This window comes from Sarcophilus harrisii, chromosome 4 (assembly GCF_902635505.1).
Source record: "Sarcophilus harrisii chromosome 4, mSarHar1.11, whole genome shotgun sequence".
NCBI lineage: Eukaryota > Metazoa > Chordata > Mammalia > Dasyuromorphia > Dasyuridae > Sarcophilus > Sarcophilus harrisii.
Window position 1 is genome coordinate 180,976,254 of NC_045429.1, and position 18,577 is coordinate 180,994,830.

Below are 18,577 nucleotides of genomic sequence, written 5' to 3' on the forward strand. Positions count from 1 at the left end.
GATTGCATTTCAATATTTTTTGAGGGTTGTGAACAATGAAAAGAAAGAGAAGGGACAGGAGATAATCTTGTGGTGTCCATATCTTGAATATAAAGATGCAGTTTGATATGAGAGAGAAATAGATTGAAAGTTGAAATTACTTTTAAAAGGAACATAAACTGCTCTAATCTTACCTACCAACTTAATTAAGATTAAAAACAAGCTATAAACACAAGAAGCTAATAATTGATTATGATTTTGAATTCTTATAAATTATTAACTATATAATTGCAATGCTCAAAGGAACTTTAAAATATCAATGAGCCTTATCTCTCCAGGAAAGTAAAAGTCTAAATGGTACAGGGTAAACCCACTCTTGTAGTTCTCCAGGGATGTCAGTTCTACAAATTCTGGTAGCATACTCCAAACCTCTTCTGAACAAGAAATACTTCCTTATGTATACCCAACTCAAATCTCTCTTGTGTTTCTTTAAACTTTTATTTTATTTCCTCTTGTTCAGTTTGCATACAGGGGTATCTATCGCCACTTGTCTTGATTTATATCTTGTCCTAGCACCCAAATGACTTTGGAGGAAAAAGTGAGGCAGGGGACCTTGCATAGCCCTCCTTCACTTAAATCCAACTTACTTGCATGTTATTGGCATCACCTCCCTGATGTCATGGTCCTCTTCAAAAATGAAGAACAAATAACAACAATAAACATTTTCACATATTAAAGAGGGTCACACACTTCTAAGTACAAACTCTAGAATTAGAGTAATGTGGAGCTTAGAGCTCTTTTTAATCCATTTAATTGATTTTTAAAAAAGGAAAGAGGGTTTATGATTAACATGGGTGGGAGGGACCTTTTTTCAGGCCCAGTGGCATTTGATACCTCACACAATTCTACTGAAACATGAACCAAGAAATATATATCGGCTTACTAAGTGGATGGAGGATCCTGGCTTTCTTTATGCTCTCTGCAACATTAGCTGTGCCACTGGACATTTCTTCCCACATATATTTATTAGAGTGTTTGGTCAGGACCATCCTTAACAATATTTTTTTAAAAATCACAGTGTAAGCTACTTAAGAAGACCAAGTCTTCTATGCATTCCTTCGAGAACCTTAAAAAATTCTTAGAATTTGAAGAATTCTTAGGGAGAATGATAAATTATCTTAAACTAGTCATTTGTTTACAGTAAACTGTTGAATTCTCACATAAAAAGTCCTTGTGATGCCATTCTCTTACTGTTCTCCTACCTATTTGGATAATTTTAACCTATTTGTCCTTTTCTGGATCTTTATCATGCTTGTTAACACTGAGTGTCCTAAAGGACTATGTGTTCTAGGCTATCCTCTTACTCTCTTTACTATTTCATTTGATGATCCCATCAGTTTCTGTGGATTAAATTACTATTTCTATCCTAAAGATTCTCAAAACTACTTATCCAGCCTTATTCTCACTTCTGAGCTCTTGCTATCTCCTAGGTTTGAAACTCTTTCTCTTGTCATTTCCTCTTTCCAGCTTTCCTGGATTCCTTAGTCTTTTCTTCTGAAAGAAATCTTTCCCTGTACTCCATAATCTTATTGCCTTGCCTCTGAGATTGTCTCCAGTTTGTCCTGTCTGTATTTTGTTTGTACATAGTTGTTGATATAATTTTGTTTTTTTGGCTGAGGCAATTGGGGTTAACACAGGGTCACACAGCCAGGAAGTGTTAAATGGCTGAAGTCAAATTTGAACTCGCGTCCTCCTGACTTCAGGGCTGGTACTATATCCACTGTACTACCTAGCTGCCCCACCTAATGTATTTTTTGTTATTCAGTCTTTCCAATCACGTATAACTTTTCATAATTCCAGATGGTATTTTGTTGGTAAAGATATCGGAATGGTTTATCATCCATTTCCTTCTGTAACTCATCTTACAGATGTGGAAAACTGAGGCAGACAGGATTAAATAACTTGCCCAGGGTCACATAACTAGTGACAGAGGACAGGTTTTGAACTCGGGAAAATGAGTTTCCTGCCTTCAGGCCTGGGTACTCTATTCACTTCACCACTTAACTGCTTCACATCTGGTATTCTGTTGGCACTTTTAGGTCTTTTAGACCTGACAATCCAACTGTTGAAAAACCTGGCTAATTTGTATCCAGAGATAGGACTGCAAGAATTGAGTGTGAATCACAACATAGTATTGTCACTTTTTTCTTGTTGTGTGTTTGAATTTTGTTTTATTTTTCGTTTTTTCTTTTTTTGATCTAATATTTCCTGTGCAGCATGATAATTGTGGAAATATATATAGAAGAATTGCACATGTTTAAAAAAAAAGAAAAAAAAACCTGGCTAAATTACTTACTGGATAAAGTCATACTTTTGGACTTAGCTTTTGGTTGATTGGTTGTTCATTCTCAGAGGACCAAAGACATAGTGATCTATGTTAGAATCGAGTTACAGTGTGTCTGATTGTGGCTTATTAGACCAATATGAGTTTGGAATGCTCTGCTACAGTGAGACACAAACAGTCCATATGAACATCTGGGGTAGCTTCTCTAAGTTTGTACATCTCATGTTTCCTTTGGGTTAATTCAATTTTGCTTTGTTCATAGAGCATGGCACTTTCTGTGATGGGGCATCCCAAGCTAGGTTGTCCTGTGCCACTGTCTCCCATGTCATATAATCAATTCTAAAGTTCTTAAGAGAGCTCTTGAGAGTGTCCTTGTATAACTTTTTCTGACCACCATGTGAGCGCTTGTCTTGTGTGAGTTTACCATAAAATGATCTTTTTGGCAAGTGTACATTTGGCATTTGAACATGTGAACAATTTGAACTCCTGGTGGAGTTGTGTTCTCTGCAGTAGAGTTGGAATGCTTGGCAGTGTAGTTTGAGAAAGGACCTCAGAGTCTAGTACCTTATCCTGCCAGGTGATCTTCAGAATTTTCCTAAGGCAATTCAGATGGAAGCGATTCAATTTCCTGGCATGTGCTGGTGTATGTCCAGATTTCACAGGGACACAACAATATGATGTGGTCAAGAGTGACTAGTACCTCTTATGTGAAGGCTACTTTCTATCTTTGGTGTCCAACTGATCCATCTAACTCTTACCTGTGGCTCCACAAAGCTGTAGCATGCACAGCTTAATAGTAAACACTTTGGTAGACAGGCTAAACCAGGTTGAAGTTAACCAAAGGATCTTGGCTTTTAAGGGAATGGGGACTAGATTCAACTCATGAGTTTATTGATATAGGGATTTTCTTTTCTTTTTAAAAGCTTTTAATTTTCAAAACATATGCATGGATAATTTTTCAACATTGACCCTTGTCTAACCCTTGTGTTTCAGATTTTCCCTTCCCTCCCCTCCCATCCTTCCCTACATGGTAAGCAAGCTAATATATATTATACATGTTAAAATATGTTATATCCAATATGTGTAATAATTCTCTTCATAGGAAGATGAGGAAAAGCCAAAAACCAAAGCAGCAGCTTCTCTGCTACTTACAGCAGTCTTAGAGTTAACTGGACTACATTGAGATTAAATGGCTTGCCAAGGGTTATATAGAGCCTGCATGCATTAAAGTCAGGGCTTGAAGCCAGGTCTTCCTGGCTGAGACTAGCTCTCTATCCACTACACCATACTTTTCTCTAGCTTCTGAGCTCTCTGTAATCTAGCACAAACTTTCTTTTTATTTTATCTCTTACTGCTCTGTACTCAATGCTCAAACCAAACTGAACTCTGCATGATTACCGAATCCATGTTTGTTGACTGATTCACAGTATATTCTTGTTTTTTATTCTCATATTTTCTTTTATGTTGAAATATTATACTCTTCTGATTCCTGTCTGTTGAAATTCTAACTGCTCTTTAAGGCCCAGCTCAAATGCTCCTTCTTAAAATGTCCCCTGTTTATTCCATTTTGTGTTACATTTATTTGTGTGCATATCTCGACTCCTATTAAATTGTTAGTTCCTTAAAAGCAGGGGCTACATGGTAGGTTTTTAATATATGTTTTTTGAATTGAAACCTAACCTGCAGGTTCAGTTACTAAAGAAGAGCAACCTCTTATGGATGTGGGGGTGAAATGGCACTGGGAGCTGAACTTATTACATGTTTTCAAGAGGTACAGAATGTTTTGTTGGTCCAGGAAAGACTGCCCAGTTCCCTAACATCATGGAATGTTCCTGGCCTATCTTATGGAAATCATTCAGTCAAGTTTACCTACTGGCTTTGGTGTTTGTTTCAGTCTGTATTCTAATAAGTAATATTATTTCAGGGAGGAAGTAGTATTAATTAATATACTAATTGCAGGAAGTAGGGAAATAGTTAAGGAGAAAATGTTACTAGCAAAATCATGGTACACAAAATTAATAAATTATAAACAATGCATATGTATATATTACATATAAATGATGTTGACTTTTAAAAAAAGTATTAAAAACTTGAATATTTGGAATGGGAATACCCAATTATCAACAGACCTAGTTATAAATTGAACACAAGCTGCTACAAAGCCTTTACAAGTTAGTTACTTATTCTCTGAAATCCCTTCTATTTCTAACAAACTATGAGTATATGATATTTGAATACATTCAATAAATTAATCAACAAACATTTGTTAAGCACCTACTATGTGTCAAATATTGTGTTTAAACATTGAGAATACAAAAGCAGCTTGCAGTCTAATAATGGGCTCAACATACGTAGAAATATACACAAAACAAGCTATATTGGCCAAGAGTTGAAGACAGCAACTTCTATCCATCTCTTCCACTGATTGAAATTCTGTTTCCAGGACTTGGTTATTTAAAGCCATGAAGAGGCATATCCTATCACTGTTAACAAATTATTCCTTTCTGGCTTGGCCAGAAAATGGCATTCATACTCTGTAAAGAGTTAACAAATACTAATACATTAACAACTTATAACTGATTGCATCTTGTAATTATATCAAATGATCTGAGAGGAGGGGAGCAGTCAAGAAAAGGAAGAAGAGAGAGGGAAGGAAAATCAAATCTTTATTCTTTATGTAAAAATGACATAAAATATTTTTATATTAAATTCCTTAGTTATCTGTAAGCCTCAGAATACTTCTTTGGGTATTTAAATAAAATACCCAAACTATTTATATTTTAACCATTTTGGATGGAAATGTTACTCTAAAGTCATAGTGTATATATGGTTTATATATCACAAACTTTTCTTGTAACAGTGAATCACAAAGATAATTTAACTTTTTCTTAATGACTTTAAATCATGATAGCTGGTTTTATGAAAATATTTAATGGAATTCTTAAAAATCAGTGTTAATGCATTTAATTGGTGACTATTCTTTTGAAATCTTTCTAATTGGTTAACACATCTTTTAGTCCTTAGTAAAGATTTAGTAGAATTGATTGCTATGTCATTTTCTTAATGAAAAGCATCTTTAAAGAATACAATATTTCTAGACTACCATATGGATGACACGTATTTAGTAAATGTTTGATGAAACTTAGCAAGGAATTCATAGTTATTATAATCTTAAATTTAAGAATGTAGATACCATTGTATAATGAAAAGAGAGCTGGCTTTGGACTTAAGAAGATCTGGTTTCAAATTCTGATTTTGATGCTTTCTAGATGTGTGACTTCATTTTCCTCTTCCTTATGACTAGATAATTTTAAGGGTCATATTTTGAACCTTACATATTATTTTGTTTCATACCTTTCTTATGTATACATAAAAAAAGTTATTGGAAATGATAGTATACTTATACTTATGGTTTAATGGTTTTCTATTTTGTGTGGATATATATTGTATAAACGAATATCAATGTTTTATGATGCTTTTGATGTGATTTTTGTTGCCATTTAAAGTTGCTTTCAAATATAGAACTGCATATTTTTCTTTTGGTTCTGTCATTACTGTAGTTTTTTATACTGAGAAGGTTTGCTTTTTTGTTTTTAGTTTTAGTTTTTGGGGACTTCATGTAATTAATATAGAGTATCCCAAGAGTTTTAGTTTGGTTTTGAGCCTTATTACTTTAAAATTGTACTAAGACTTTGGAAAATCTTGTGTAATATCATATGTGAATAGGAACATTTTTTTTTCATTATAGCTTTTTATTTACAAGATGTATGCATGGGTAATTTTTCAGCACTGACAGTTGCAAAACCTTTTGTTCCAATTTTTCCCCTCCTTCCCCCCATCTCCTCCCCCAGATGCAGGTTGACCAATACATGTTAAATATGTTAAAGTATAAGTTAAATGCAATATATGTATACATGTCAATACAGTTATTTTGCCTCATAAAAAGAATCGGACTTTGAAATAGTGTACAATTAGCCTGTGAAGGAAATCAAAAATGCAGATGGACAAAAATAGAGGGATTGGGAATTCTATGTAGTGGTTCATACTCAAGAAATCTTTCATTTGAACCTCACCCAGGATACTTCTTCAGATATTGTTGATCTTTGTTTCACACCTCATTTTATATCAGTATGATTAATTGTAATGCCGGAGAAATTGAGCAAGATAGAGATTAGAGAGTATTTAATAATTTATTAAATGGGAGAGATATACTGGGATCAAATGGATCCATGGTTTGGTCCCAGGGCTGAATGAGACTATTACCTCTGAGAAGCCAGCAAACAATGTGAGTTCTCAATGACATATATATACACACATGGCTCAGATGCAGGGGGTAGTCTGAGGCAGGGGCAGAGTCAGGGTGCTGAGAGGGGGAACAGAACTCTGACAGGGTGGGGGGTGAGCCTCCGGAGAGGGGGATGACGTAAGGGATGAGGAGAGGCATCTTAATAAGACAGTATCTGACATTTGGATAGCTTGGGATGGGGAAAGGCATTCTGATATTCTAAAACATAAGATCTGATATTCTGATAAAGAAGGAGGGGAGGTGTTGCAGGACAGAGAAGCAGGGAAACCGAGTCAGGACTGGGTCAGGATAATTATGGAAACTGAGAACTGTGGCATAACATAATCAGTTAACAAAGCCACAAATATAACTGTAGCTATCAAGAGAGCCTGGTATCATTTTTTTTTTTAACAGTGAAAATATTATGCTTTAATTCACAGTAAATCTCCATAATTCTTTCTCAGAATGTGAATGGTACTTTCCATTGTAGGATAGATTCTTTTTTTTTTTTTTTTTTTTTTTTTAATTTTTAATAGCTTTTTATTTACAAGTTATATGCGTGGGTAATTTTACAGCATTGACAATTGCCAAACCTTTCGTTCCAATTTTTCCCCTCCTTCCCCCTACCCCCTCCCTTAGATGGCAGGTTGACCAATACATGTTAAATATGTTAAAGTATAAGTTAAATACAAAATAAATATACATGTCCAAACCGTTATTTTGCTGTATATAAAGAGTTGGACTTTGAAATAGCGTACAATTAGCCTGTGAAGGAAATCAAAAATGCAGGCGGGCAAAAATATAGAGATTGGGAATTCTATGTAGTAGTTCATAGTCATCTCCTAGAGTTCTTTCGGTGGGTGTAGCTGGTTCAGTTCATTACTGCTCCATTGGAAATGATTTGGTTCATCTCATTGCTGAAGATGGCCAGGTCCATCAGAATTGATCATCATATAGTATTGTTGTTGAAGTATATAATGATCTCCTGGTCCTGCTCATTTCACTCAGCATCAATTCATGTAAGTTTCTCCAGGCCTTTCTGAAATCATCCTGTTGGTCATTTCTTACCTGGTATCATTTTGAGATGTGTGAGAGACCTTTTGTCTGAGTGGTGTTCATATATCAAGTCAAATGCTTTCAGAAAATATTTTTGGAGCAGTTCAATGACCATGATGATATAACTTAAAATCACCTATTAAAGGTCTTCCTTTCTTTCATGTTTTCATAAAGAACATCCTCAATGCTTGCATTGATCATGTTTATTAACTTCTTAAATTTGTTGCCCCCACCCCTGGATTTTTTTCTATGTGTCCTTGGTAAAGTTGAGGAATTTTTTTCTTCTTAAGTGTTATTTCACTTCTTCATATAGTATATTGGGTAACAAGGTGGTAGGGTGCAAATGTATTGGCTCCGCTTTTATTTTCAAGGAATTTATGTATGTTCCTTATGTTGTAATTATTAATTTTATTGATGTAGATGTCTCCTCCACTGACATAAATTTTGATTCCTCTGGCTTGTATAAATAATGATGGAGAATTACTTTGGATGGAAAAAATTATCACCTTGTGGCTGATTTGATGATAAGCCAGACTTAGAGTAATTCTCATATATTCTTAGATAATAGATATATGAAATTGCAGTTAAAAACACTGGCAGATTGGTTCCATTTCCTGTCTGTTTGTTACCTTCCTTCTTGGCTTTATATACAAATATTCTCAGATAATTTGGGTTAGCTGGTTCTCATGCCAAACCATCTCCAGATTTATTTTTCTCTCAACCATTTTTCAGTTTTTTGTGGCCACATAGCTTGTTGTTGTCTTTCATCCTCTTCCTCCTTAGTGCTTTTTAAATGTAAAATGAGTTTTTATTTGAAACTAGTATTGCCTTGGTTTGTCATATCTCTAACTTTAGCAAAGGTATGTTTGCTTATAATCTGGGGGAATTAAAACAGAACAACAGAAAAAAAAGACAAAAAAATTAAAAACTTAATGGGAAAATGCATAACAATTTAAGTAAAGATTTTTTTAAAACTTAAATTTTCGGAGATTTAAATATCAAATCTATTTTCAATTATTGTGGAGACATCCTATTTAGTAACTTTTCAGAATTACAGCTCTTCAAACTTTATCTTGAATTTACCTAATCTCTACTATTCAGTTCTTCTGTTCCTAGGCATTCATCTAGCAGTGGTCCTCAAAGTGTAATCCAAAGAATTGTTGGGGTCTCTGAAACCCTTTCAGAGGGTCTACAAATTCAAAATTATTTTTTATTTCTAATATAGTAAATAGCTATAAATATAACCCATGTGAACAAAAACTCTTTGAACAGATCCTCGATACTTTTTTTTAACAACATGAAGATACTGAGAACAAAAGTTTGAGAACCACTGATCTATGGAGTAGCCTAAGATTGTCTCCTCTATAATATACAGTATGACCAAATGAATTTAAAAAACAATTCTTTTAAAGGAAATTTGGGCTCTATTCCCAAAATCTCATTTATATTCTGTGAATGGGTAGCTTTTATTTATAAGGACTGTATTCAATTGTAGGCTTTCAAACAAATAAATAAATGAGCCAACAACTGGGGGCATTTAAACTTAAAATTGCCTGTTTCATCCATACTGTACTGCTCTGTGTTGAAGAGAGACCAGAACCTCACTGAAGCCACTTGACTATAGACTGTGCTCTTCTTTACTGCCAGGTCAGCATTCATTTCTTCATTTAAATGTCATACGCACAAAAAGTCTGTTGTGGGTATGAAAACAAGTTCCATCACACCAGTAGCAGCTCATCTGGCCCTTCTCTTCTTCTCTGTGCTACTGCATAATTTGAACCAAGAATTTTCAGTGCTGTCTCAAAGTGTCTTTATTATCTTGGTTGAATTATAGTGTTTCCAGGACCCAGCTGTGCAGAACTAGATGATTTTACTCTTTTTCCTGTACCCTTCCATAAAATAGTTGGATCTCAGGGCTACCTTATTGTTGATAAATACTTTATTAAGATGACCAGGCAACAAATCTAAATGATTTCCCAATTTTCATTTTAAATATTTAAAGTTTATATTGAATACTGGTGACAATTCTGAAATACTGCAACCAGTTAAGTGGTGCAACTTTAGGAGATAATAGTGTAATGAGCTGAGAAGAGAAAGCTAGTATTAGTATTGAAAATATGGGGAACAGGAAATAATCTTTGCACTGCAGTTCAAGTACTTGTTCTCTCGATCTCCCTGGTAGTCATGATTTTGAACAAATGACTTGACCTCTGTGAGCTTCAATTTTTCATCTTTTAGATGTGCCAGAAGTGATGAATGTAAAATGCTATTGACCACATTTAGTAATATAAATGAAATCTAATATTATTATTAGATACTTTTTCTGAAATATTTTCTTTACCAGCTCAGTCTGGAAGAACCCCATTTAAGTATTTATTAGACAACCCTTAAATGAATATTATATGGATTTAGTATTATAGTAGTGTTAAGCATTGTTTCTAGTCTTACCTTTTCAAATTCTGAGAACTTAGAAGTATTAGCTGTCTAATGTGTGAAAAAACTAGATGAGGTTCTGGGTAACTAGGTGGAGTTGGCAGAGAAAACCTGAAATACTAATAAGATTAGAATACTCCCTGATGCAAGCAGGGAAGGGCCTTGATGAGGATCAGCTCAACTTTACAGTTCTACCACTGTGGAGGTCTTGGGAAACTCCACTTGACTGTATCTAAGCAGAAAAATACATTATGAGGTCAAATTCCCAAGGTTAAATTACCCCTAAAAATTTCACAGCCTACATCTTTGCTGAATCATCTAAACAACATTCTAGCCAACAGAATTTCATGTCTCGTGCATTTCTTCATTTTAGAAAAATATCTAGGGTTATTTTTACATGATCTCATATCATCCTGCCTTCATCCATGTTACCTGTTCTTAGAATGTAGATAGTTTCTAAACTTGAGGTTTGTACTAATGATGGATCTGTAATAATATAAATGAGTCATTTAGAGTATTTTTTCAAGTGTTTTATGGACACTAGAAACCCAGAGCTTTATATTACAGTAACACTACTCAATTGCTTGTTTTAGCAGGCCATGTAAAAATTCCATAAAGAATTGGAAAGAGGGGAACTAATGGAAAATTTGCATTCTGTCACTACTAAAATGAAGATTACAGAAGTAGGAAGTGACAGATATTAGATAGGGACCCAGGTATATTATCTCCAAAGATAATGCCTAGTTTTATTTTTGGAAGGGGCTTTAGAAGTCCTATAGTCCAAACTTCTTGTTTTATGGAGCATGAAATTAACAATCCTAAAGGTGGTGTGGGGGGAGTTACGCAAACAATAAATAAAAGAACCAATGTTCAAACCAACATTCTCCAACCTCAGATACAGTGGTATTTCTGCTGTATCACATTGTCCTTATCAAAGAACTATACTTTTATATCCTCAGCTCCCAGCATGGTGCCTTACACAGAGTAGGTGCTTAACATAAAATATTTGGGGAGATTTTCTCTGAAATCAATTTCAGAATTCCTGAATGCTTTAGCCTTAAGAAAATTTTAAGAGGCAGTAAAAATGGTACAATACAGAATATATTAAAGAAGTATGGGAGCCAGGGAATCTCAGTGTGGTTACCTTCCATCTCCCAAAGCACTTTCCATAATTTTAGATTTGGAAGGGAAATTGGTATTGAGCTAAGTGATTTTTTTTTTTTTTTTCCCCTCTTCTCTGTAGCTCCCCCGCCCCCTTTGCCAATACCTAATTTTTACAGATGTGGGAAATTAATTTACTTAAGGCCATACAACTAAATTTTGATTGAGCCAGGACTATAACCCAGGTTTCTTGATTCCCAAAGCTTTGCTTTTTTCATTATACTTTTTGGATTATCAGTGATAATACTAGTTTTTCTTTTTATCAACTCCTTCCTTCTAATCTTCTCACCATTACCCCCAAAAGTATGCAGCAATTCTGAAAAGCAAAAGTGTAAATAATAATAAATCATGTTTTTATCATTAAATTTTAGAGGTTAGAATTTAAATATATCTTCAGTATCAAAACTATGATCAATATCAAAAAGTATGATCATGTACAGAGTATAGATTTTGAGTGTGACTTAGGGTTAAGTTACTTTACTTCTCTGATACTCACTTTACTCATATCCAAAATTTATTAGGATTAGATTATTTAGGTCTATTCTAGTTCTAAATTTTATAATCTCCTAATCCTAGGATTTGGCATGAAGCACTAAATGCATCAGAATCAGTGGTAACATCGCCACTTTATTAAACATAACAAAATGATAAATCAAACTCATTTGTAGTATTTGCTGATTTCCGATGTGTAAAGGCTGACTTTTCCAAATTAAATAACCATCTTCTATTTTAGCTAGTTCCAGTCACCTGTGGCTGAATATAGGTCACATTGTAAAGTCAGAATCTATTTAAAAGGAAAAAAAAAATTAGGTCTATTTAGATAGATTTATATCAACAAGAAATTTAACTCAGATTTTATATTAGCTTACCTTGAATCAATAAGAAAATATTTTACAGATTGGTAAAATTCTGGAGATAAATTTCCAATGAAAATGATTACAAAATTCCATGTAATATATTTTTAAATATGATTTTTTTTTTGGGGGGGTGAGGCATCTGGGGTTAACCTGATTTGCCCAGCACCACACAGCTGGGAAGTGTTAGGGGTCTAAGGTCATATTTGAACTTAGGTCCTCCTGATTCCAGGGCCAGTATTGTATCCATTGTGCCATCTAGCTGTCCCAATTAAGATTAAATGTTTAGTTCATCATCTCATTGCTGCTTTACATTATTGTCATGTTTAATTAATCTAACAAAAAACCCACTACTAGGGATGACAAATGAGTAATAAGTTGTAAAGAAAATGTATGTAACCAAGCCTGAAGGGATCCTGGAGACATCTGGTTCTGTCCAGATGAGCTCGCTTTCTCTCTCTCTCTCTCTCTCTCTCTCTCTCTCTCTCTCTCTTCTTTTCTTTTCTTTTCTTTTTTTTTTTAAGAGGGAAAGGAACAGCTGTTCCTTCTGGAGATTGCAGTGAATATACAGTCTGTTTCTGTGCAGGGAACATTCAGTCAGTTCCTATATGGTATTGCTTACACTCACATTTTTTGGGGGGCTTTACTGTTTCAATTTTGTAGGTCATTTTGACTGAATACAGTTTTTTAAGAGATCTCATAACAGTGACAGTGTTTGCTAGAAATATCTAGTCCAAATCTGAAAACTCTTTTAGCTTTGTATGATTTCACTCTTAAAACTTGTTTACTTTGGAAAGCTAGATCTGTTGGACAGAAATATGATTCCTGGAGATTAAACAATCTGAGAAGAACATTGAGCTAAGCAAAGAGGTGGTTTCACTAAGAACCAATGATTTGCCCACCCAGAATGGACTAAGCCAGATAAAGAAGTAGTCAATTACGGGAAAACCAAATAATTTATAGCATCTAAAAATGGGATTAGGCAGCAGGATAATGCTGGAATAGACAGGAAAATGTATTTAAAGAACTCTCTTTTGAACAATGACTTCCTATCCTTTTTTTTTTTTTTTTTTTCTATCCTCTGCTACATCATGGAGAAATTTGGGAGCTGTCCAGTAGTTCTCATGCTATGCCCCACATAGTCTCTATGTTTGTCTTACCATTTGCCTCTAGATTTCTGCAGTCAGTTATAAATTTCTTTCAACTCCCTATCTCCTTTTAAAGCAGACATGAATGAGTGTTACTGAATGACTTATTCTTTTTTTTTTTTATTTAATAGCCTTTTATTTACAGGATATATACATGGGTAACTTTACAGCATTAACAATTGCCAAACCTCTTGTTCCAATTTTTCACCTCTTACCCCCACCCCTCCCCTAGATGGCAGGATGACCAGTAGATGTTAAATATATTAAAATATAAATTAGATACACAATAAGTATACCTGACCAAAACGTTATTTTGCTGTAGAAAAGAATCAGACTCTGAAATATTGTACAATTAGCTTGTGAAGGAAATCAAAATGCAGGTGTGCATAAATATAGGGATTGGGAATTCAATGTAATGGTTTTTAGTCATCTCCCAGAGTTATTTTTCTGGGCATAGCTGGTTCAGTTCATTACTGCTCCATTAGAAATGATTTGGTTGATCTCGTTGCTGAGGATGGCCTGATCCATCAGAACTGGTCATCATATAGTATTGTTGTTGAAGTATATAATGATCTCCTGGTCTTGCTCATTTCACTCAGCATCAGTTCGTGTAAGTCTCTCCAGGCCTTTCTGAAATTATCCTGTTGGTCATTTCTTACAGAACAATAATATTCCATAATATTCATATGCCACAATTTATTCAGCCATTCTCCAACCGATGGACATCCATTCAGTTTCCAGTTTCTAGCCACTACAAAAAGGGCTGCCACAAACATTCGTGCACATACAGGTCCCTTTCTCTTCTTTATAATCTCTTTGGGATATAATCCCAGTAATAACACTGCTGGATCAAAGGGTATGCACAGTTTGATAACTTTTTGAGCATAGTTCCAAACTACTCTCCAAAATGGTTGGATTCGTTCACAACTCCACCAAGAATGCATCAATGTCCCAGTTTTCCGCATCCCTCCAACAATCATCATTATTTTTCCTGTCATCTTAGCCAATCTGACAGGTGTGTAGTGGTATCTTAGAGTTGTCTTAATTTGCATTTCTCTGATTAATAATGACTTGGAGCATCTTTTCATATGACTAGAAATAGTTTCAATTTCTTCATCTGAGAATTGTCTGTTCATATCCTTTGACCATTTTTCAATTGGAGAATGGCTTGATTTTTTATAAATTAGAGTTATGAATGACTTATTCTTTAACTAATCAGGATTCACTCCGCCTTTTCACAAGATCTAGTGATGAGGACAGAGTGGCAATTCCTAGTTTGAAATAAACATGTGATAAATTCCCAATGGGCATTCGCTTTGTTAAAAAAGAGAGACAGAGACAGAGAGACAAACAGACAGAGAGAAGCACATGAGCAGATCTTTTGTAGGCGAAATATAACCTTGGGGTTTTCTCTGAGAAAGAGAAGTGCCAAAGAACTCAGAGGGAGGGATCAAGGAAGAGCCAGAACCAGGTAGACCAGCCCTTAGACCTGCCTAAAGATATGTTAATCAATATTTCAAAGGCTGTTAAAGATACCCAGAGGTTAGAGGGATAGGATAGACTATGGAGGTTGATAAAGAGTTCCATCTTTACAAATCACCCTACACCTACAGGATAGTCTGGAACTTGGTTATTCCAGATAATAGCCAGATGGGCTTCTCCCTGACAAGGGAAGAAGGTAAGCTCAAAGCCCATACCACTAGAACTAGTACATAGCAGGTATGTATACATGGTATGGTAGAATGATCCCTGGACCTGAAGTCAGAGGACCTTAGCTCAGAGGTCAGCACTGTTCTCACTACTTGTATGACTTGGGGTAAATTGCTTCCCCTCTCTTGTTCTCAGTGACTTCTATAAAATGGGAGGACTCAATTACTTCTAAAAATATTTTTTGTAGGATTAATAGATGGTATAATTTTATTTAAAAAGAAGTTTCCAAATAGAAGTGTCAATATAGTACACTGTGAAGAGCAATAAATTGGAATGAAATAAATTAATAATATTATATTAATAACTAATTAATTTGCAATCTATACTTTTCCTTTTATTTCTGTTAAAATACAACACCTCAACACCAGAAAAAGTCACTTAACTTCTGAAGAGTTTGGCTATATAATGAGATTAGCTTCTAGCCCTCAAGGCATATGCTCTTTACTTGGACAAGAACCCCACCCAATTGAGAGACCTAATTTCAGTTTATTTATTTATTTAATAGCCTTTTATTTACAGGTTATATGTATGTGTAACTTTACAGCATTAACAATTGCCAAACCTCTTGTTCCAATTTTTCACCTCTTACCCCCCACCCCCTCCCCCAGATGGCAGGATGATCAGTAGATATTAAATATATTAAAATATAAATTAGATACACAATAAGTATACATGACCAAACTGTTACCTAATTTCAGTTTAGAGTATAAACATAATCCAATTTGAGTAATTTTTGCCTGGGGTAAGAACCTCTTGTCCTTCATTACCATCTTTACAATTTAAAAACTAGCCAGAGTAGCCTCCATCTTCCAGATGGAAATGACTTTTCCTGCCTAGATGCCTCCAGGCTTCTGAGTCTCTTGACTTTTTCTCCAAGTGAAATTGAAGACTTTTAGCCCACTTTTTCCTTACTTATCTACCAATCAGGGTTGATTTTCACTTGTTAGGGAAGCTCCCTTTCAAAAGGGATTTAAGGCATTTCAAAGTCTCCCTTGCTGTCTTTGGATACCAATAGAAACTACTGATCATCAATTTATTGATGGCCAGCTAGCCTAATTAATGCATTGATATTAATTATCCAGAAATTCTGTCTCTCAGGATTTTCATTTGTCTCAGGAATAAAAGATCCTAGATTCAAATTTCAGTTCTGTTGCTTATAGCCTATGTGATTTGGGTTTTAGTTACTTCTTTGTACAATAAAGGAAGAAAACAAATTAAAGAGTCCTACTATATCCCAAGTACTATTAGTGCTTTACAATTATTATCTTATTTGATTTTCACAGCAACCCTGGGAGGTAGGTGCTTTTATTATTTTTATTTTATAATTAAGAAAACTGAAACAGATGGAAGTTAAATGACATGCCCAGAATCACATAGCTAGTGTATGAGGCTAGATTTGAACTCTAATTCTTCCTAACTCCAGGTCTAGCATTGTATTTAGTGATCCATTTAATCTCAAAGGTCTCATATCTAAATTTTTGACCTTTGAATGAATGAAAGAAAAAACATTTATTTATGCCAAGTACTTACTCTTCTATGTTTTGGAGAGTATAATAGGAAATTTTGGGGGAAATTATATGCAGGGAGAAAAGGCTGTTTTGGTGGCGTAGAATCATAACGTACTTATATAGTAGTGTGGATGGAAAGAAAATGGCTAGAGATAGAATCAAAATGACAGAGTGAGAGGAAACATTCTTGCTACCTCTTTCAACTCTTCCATAATAAGCTAGAAAATATGTCAGATCAAATTTTCATTGGAAAAGCCAAGAAAAAGTCCTAGTGAATAATTTTTTCAACCTAGACTAAGTTAGGAAGACAGAGAGAGAAGTCTATAGACACTGGGATGGAAGATGGCCAGGAACACAGTACTTTGAAGACATAGTCAGGATCACATGAAATTTAGCAGCCACCACTATAAATAAACAGGGCATAGAAAATGATATTCCAGAAGGCCAAAAATTAGAAAAAAAAAAATCCAAGATTACAGCCTATTCCAAAAAACTAAGTAACATTCTACAGGATAAAAAATGGATATTTAGTGAAATAAGTTTGACTTTCAAACATTTCTGATGAAAAGCCTGGAGTTATTCTGAGATATCACTACATACCTGTCAGATTGGCTAAGAAGACAGGAAAAGATAATGATGAATGTTGGAGGGGATGTGGGAAAACTGGGACACTGATACATGGTTGGTGGAACTGTGAACGGATCCAACTATGGAACTATGCCCCCAAAGTTATCAAACTGTGCATACCCTTTGACCCAGCAGTGTTTCTACTGGATTTATATCCCCAAAAGATATTAAAGAAGGGAAAGGGACCCACATGTGCAAAAATGTTTGTGGCAGCCCTTTTTGTAGTGGCAAGAAGCTGGAAACTGAATATCCACCCATCAATTGGAGAATGGCTGAATAAGTTATGGTATATGAATGTTGTGGGATATTATTGTTCTGTAAGAAATGACCAGCAGGATGATTTCAGAGAGGCCTGGAGAGACTTATATGAACTGATGCTAAGTGAAATGAGCAGAACCAGAAGATCATTATACACTTCAACAACAGTACTATATGATGATCAAATCTGATGGATGTGGCTTTCTTCAACGTTGACATGATTCAAACCAGTTCCAATTGTTCAATGATGAAGAGAGCCATATTACACCCAGAGAGAGGACTATGGGAACTGAGTGTGGAATACAACATATCATTTTCATTCTTTCTGTTGATGTTTGCTTGTATTTTTGTTTTCCTTCTCAGTTTTTTTTTCTTTTTAGATTTTTCTTGTGCAGCAAGATAACTATATGGATATATATACATATCAATATATAAATCCAATGATTTAACATAAATTACCCATGCATATGTTTTATAAATAAAAAGCTTTAATTGAAAAAAAAAAAAGACTAGAGCTAAATAGGAAATTTTGCATTCAGACACAGGATTCAAGAGAAGTGTAAATATGAATAAAAAAAAATCATGAGATTAAAAAAAAAGATAAATGCTTACATCAGGGGCAGCTATGTGGCACAGTGGATAGAGCATCAGGAGGACCTGAGTTCAAATTTGGCCTCAGATATTTAACACTTCCTAGCTGTGTGATCTTAGGCAAGTCATTTAATTACAATTGCCTCAGGAAAAAAAAAAAAGCTCACCATATATAGAGAGATGATGCATTTAACCTCTCAGAATTTTATCATCACTAGGGATCTTGAAGGAAGTTTCATTAGACAGAGAACTTGGATGTGATTCTGTTATGTTTAGATGACCTTAAAAAAGGAAAAAGAGAATGGAAGAGAAGAGAAATATGCTGGGAAAGGGAGAAAGAGAAGAATGGTGAAAATCATCTCAATGCATAAGAAAGATTTTACATAATGGAGGGAATAGTGGGAAGTAGGGAGGTAGAATACTTGAACCTCAATCTCATCTAAACTCATTCAAGAAGGGAAGAATTCACATATATACACAATTGGGTACAGAAATTCATTTTACCCAAAAGGAAAGTAGGAGGGGAAAAATTAAGTGAGATACAAGGAGAATAAGAGGAAGGAGAAGGTAATGGAGGTCTGAAAAAAAAAAACAAACAAATCCAAAACCAGACTCTTCAAGAG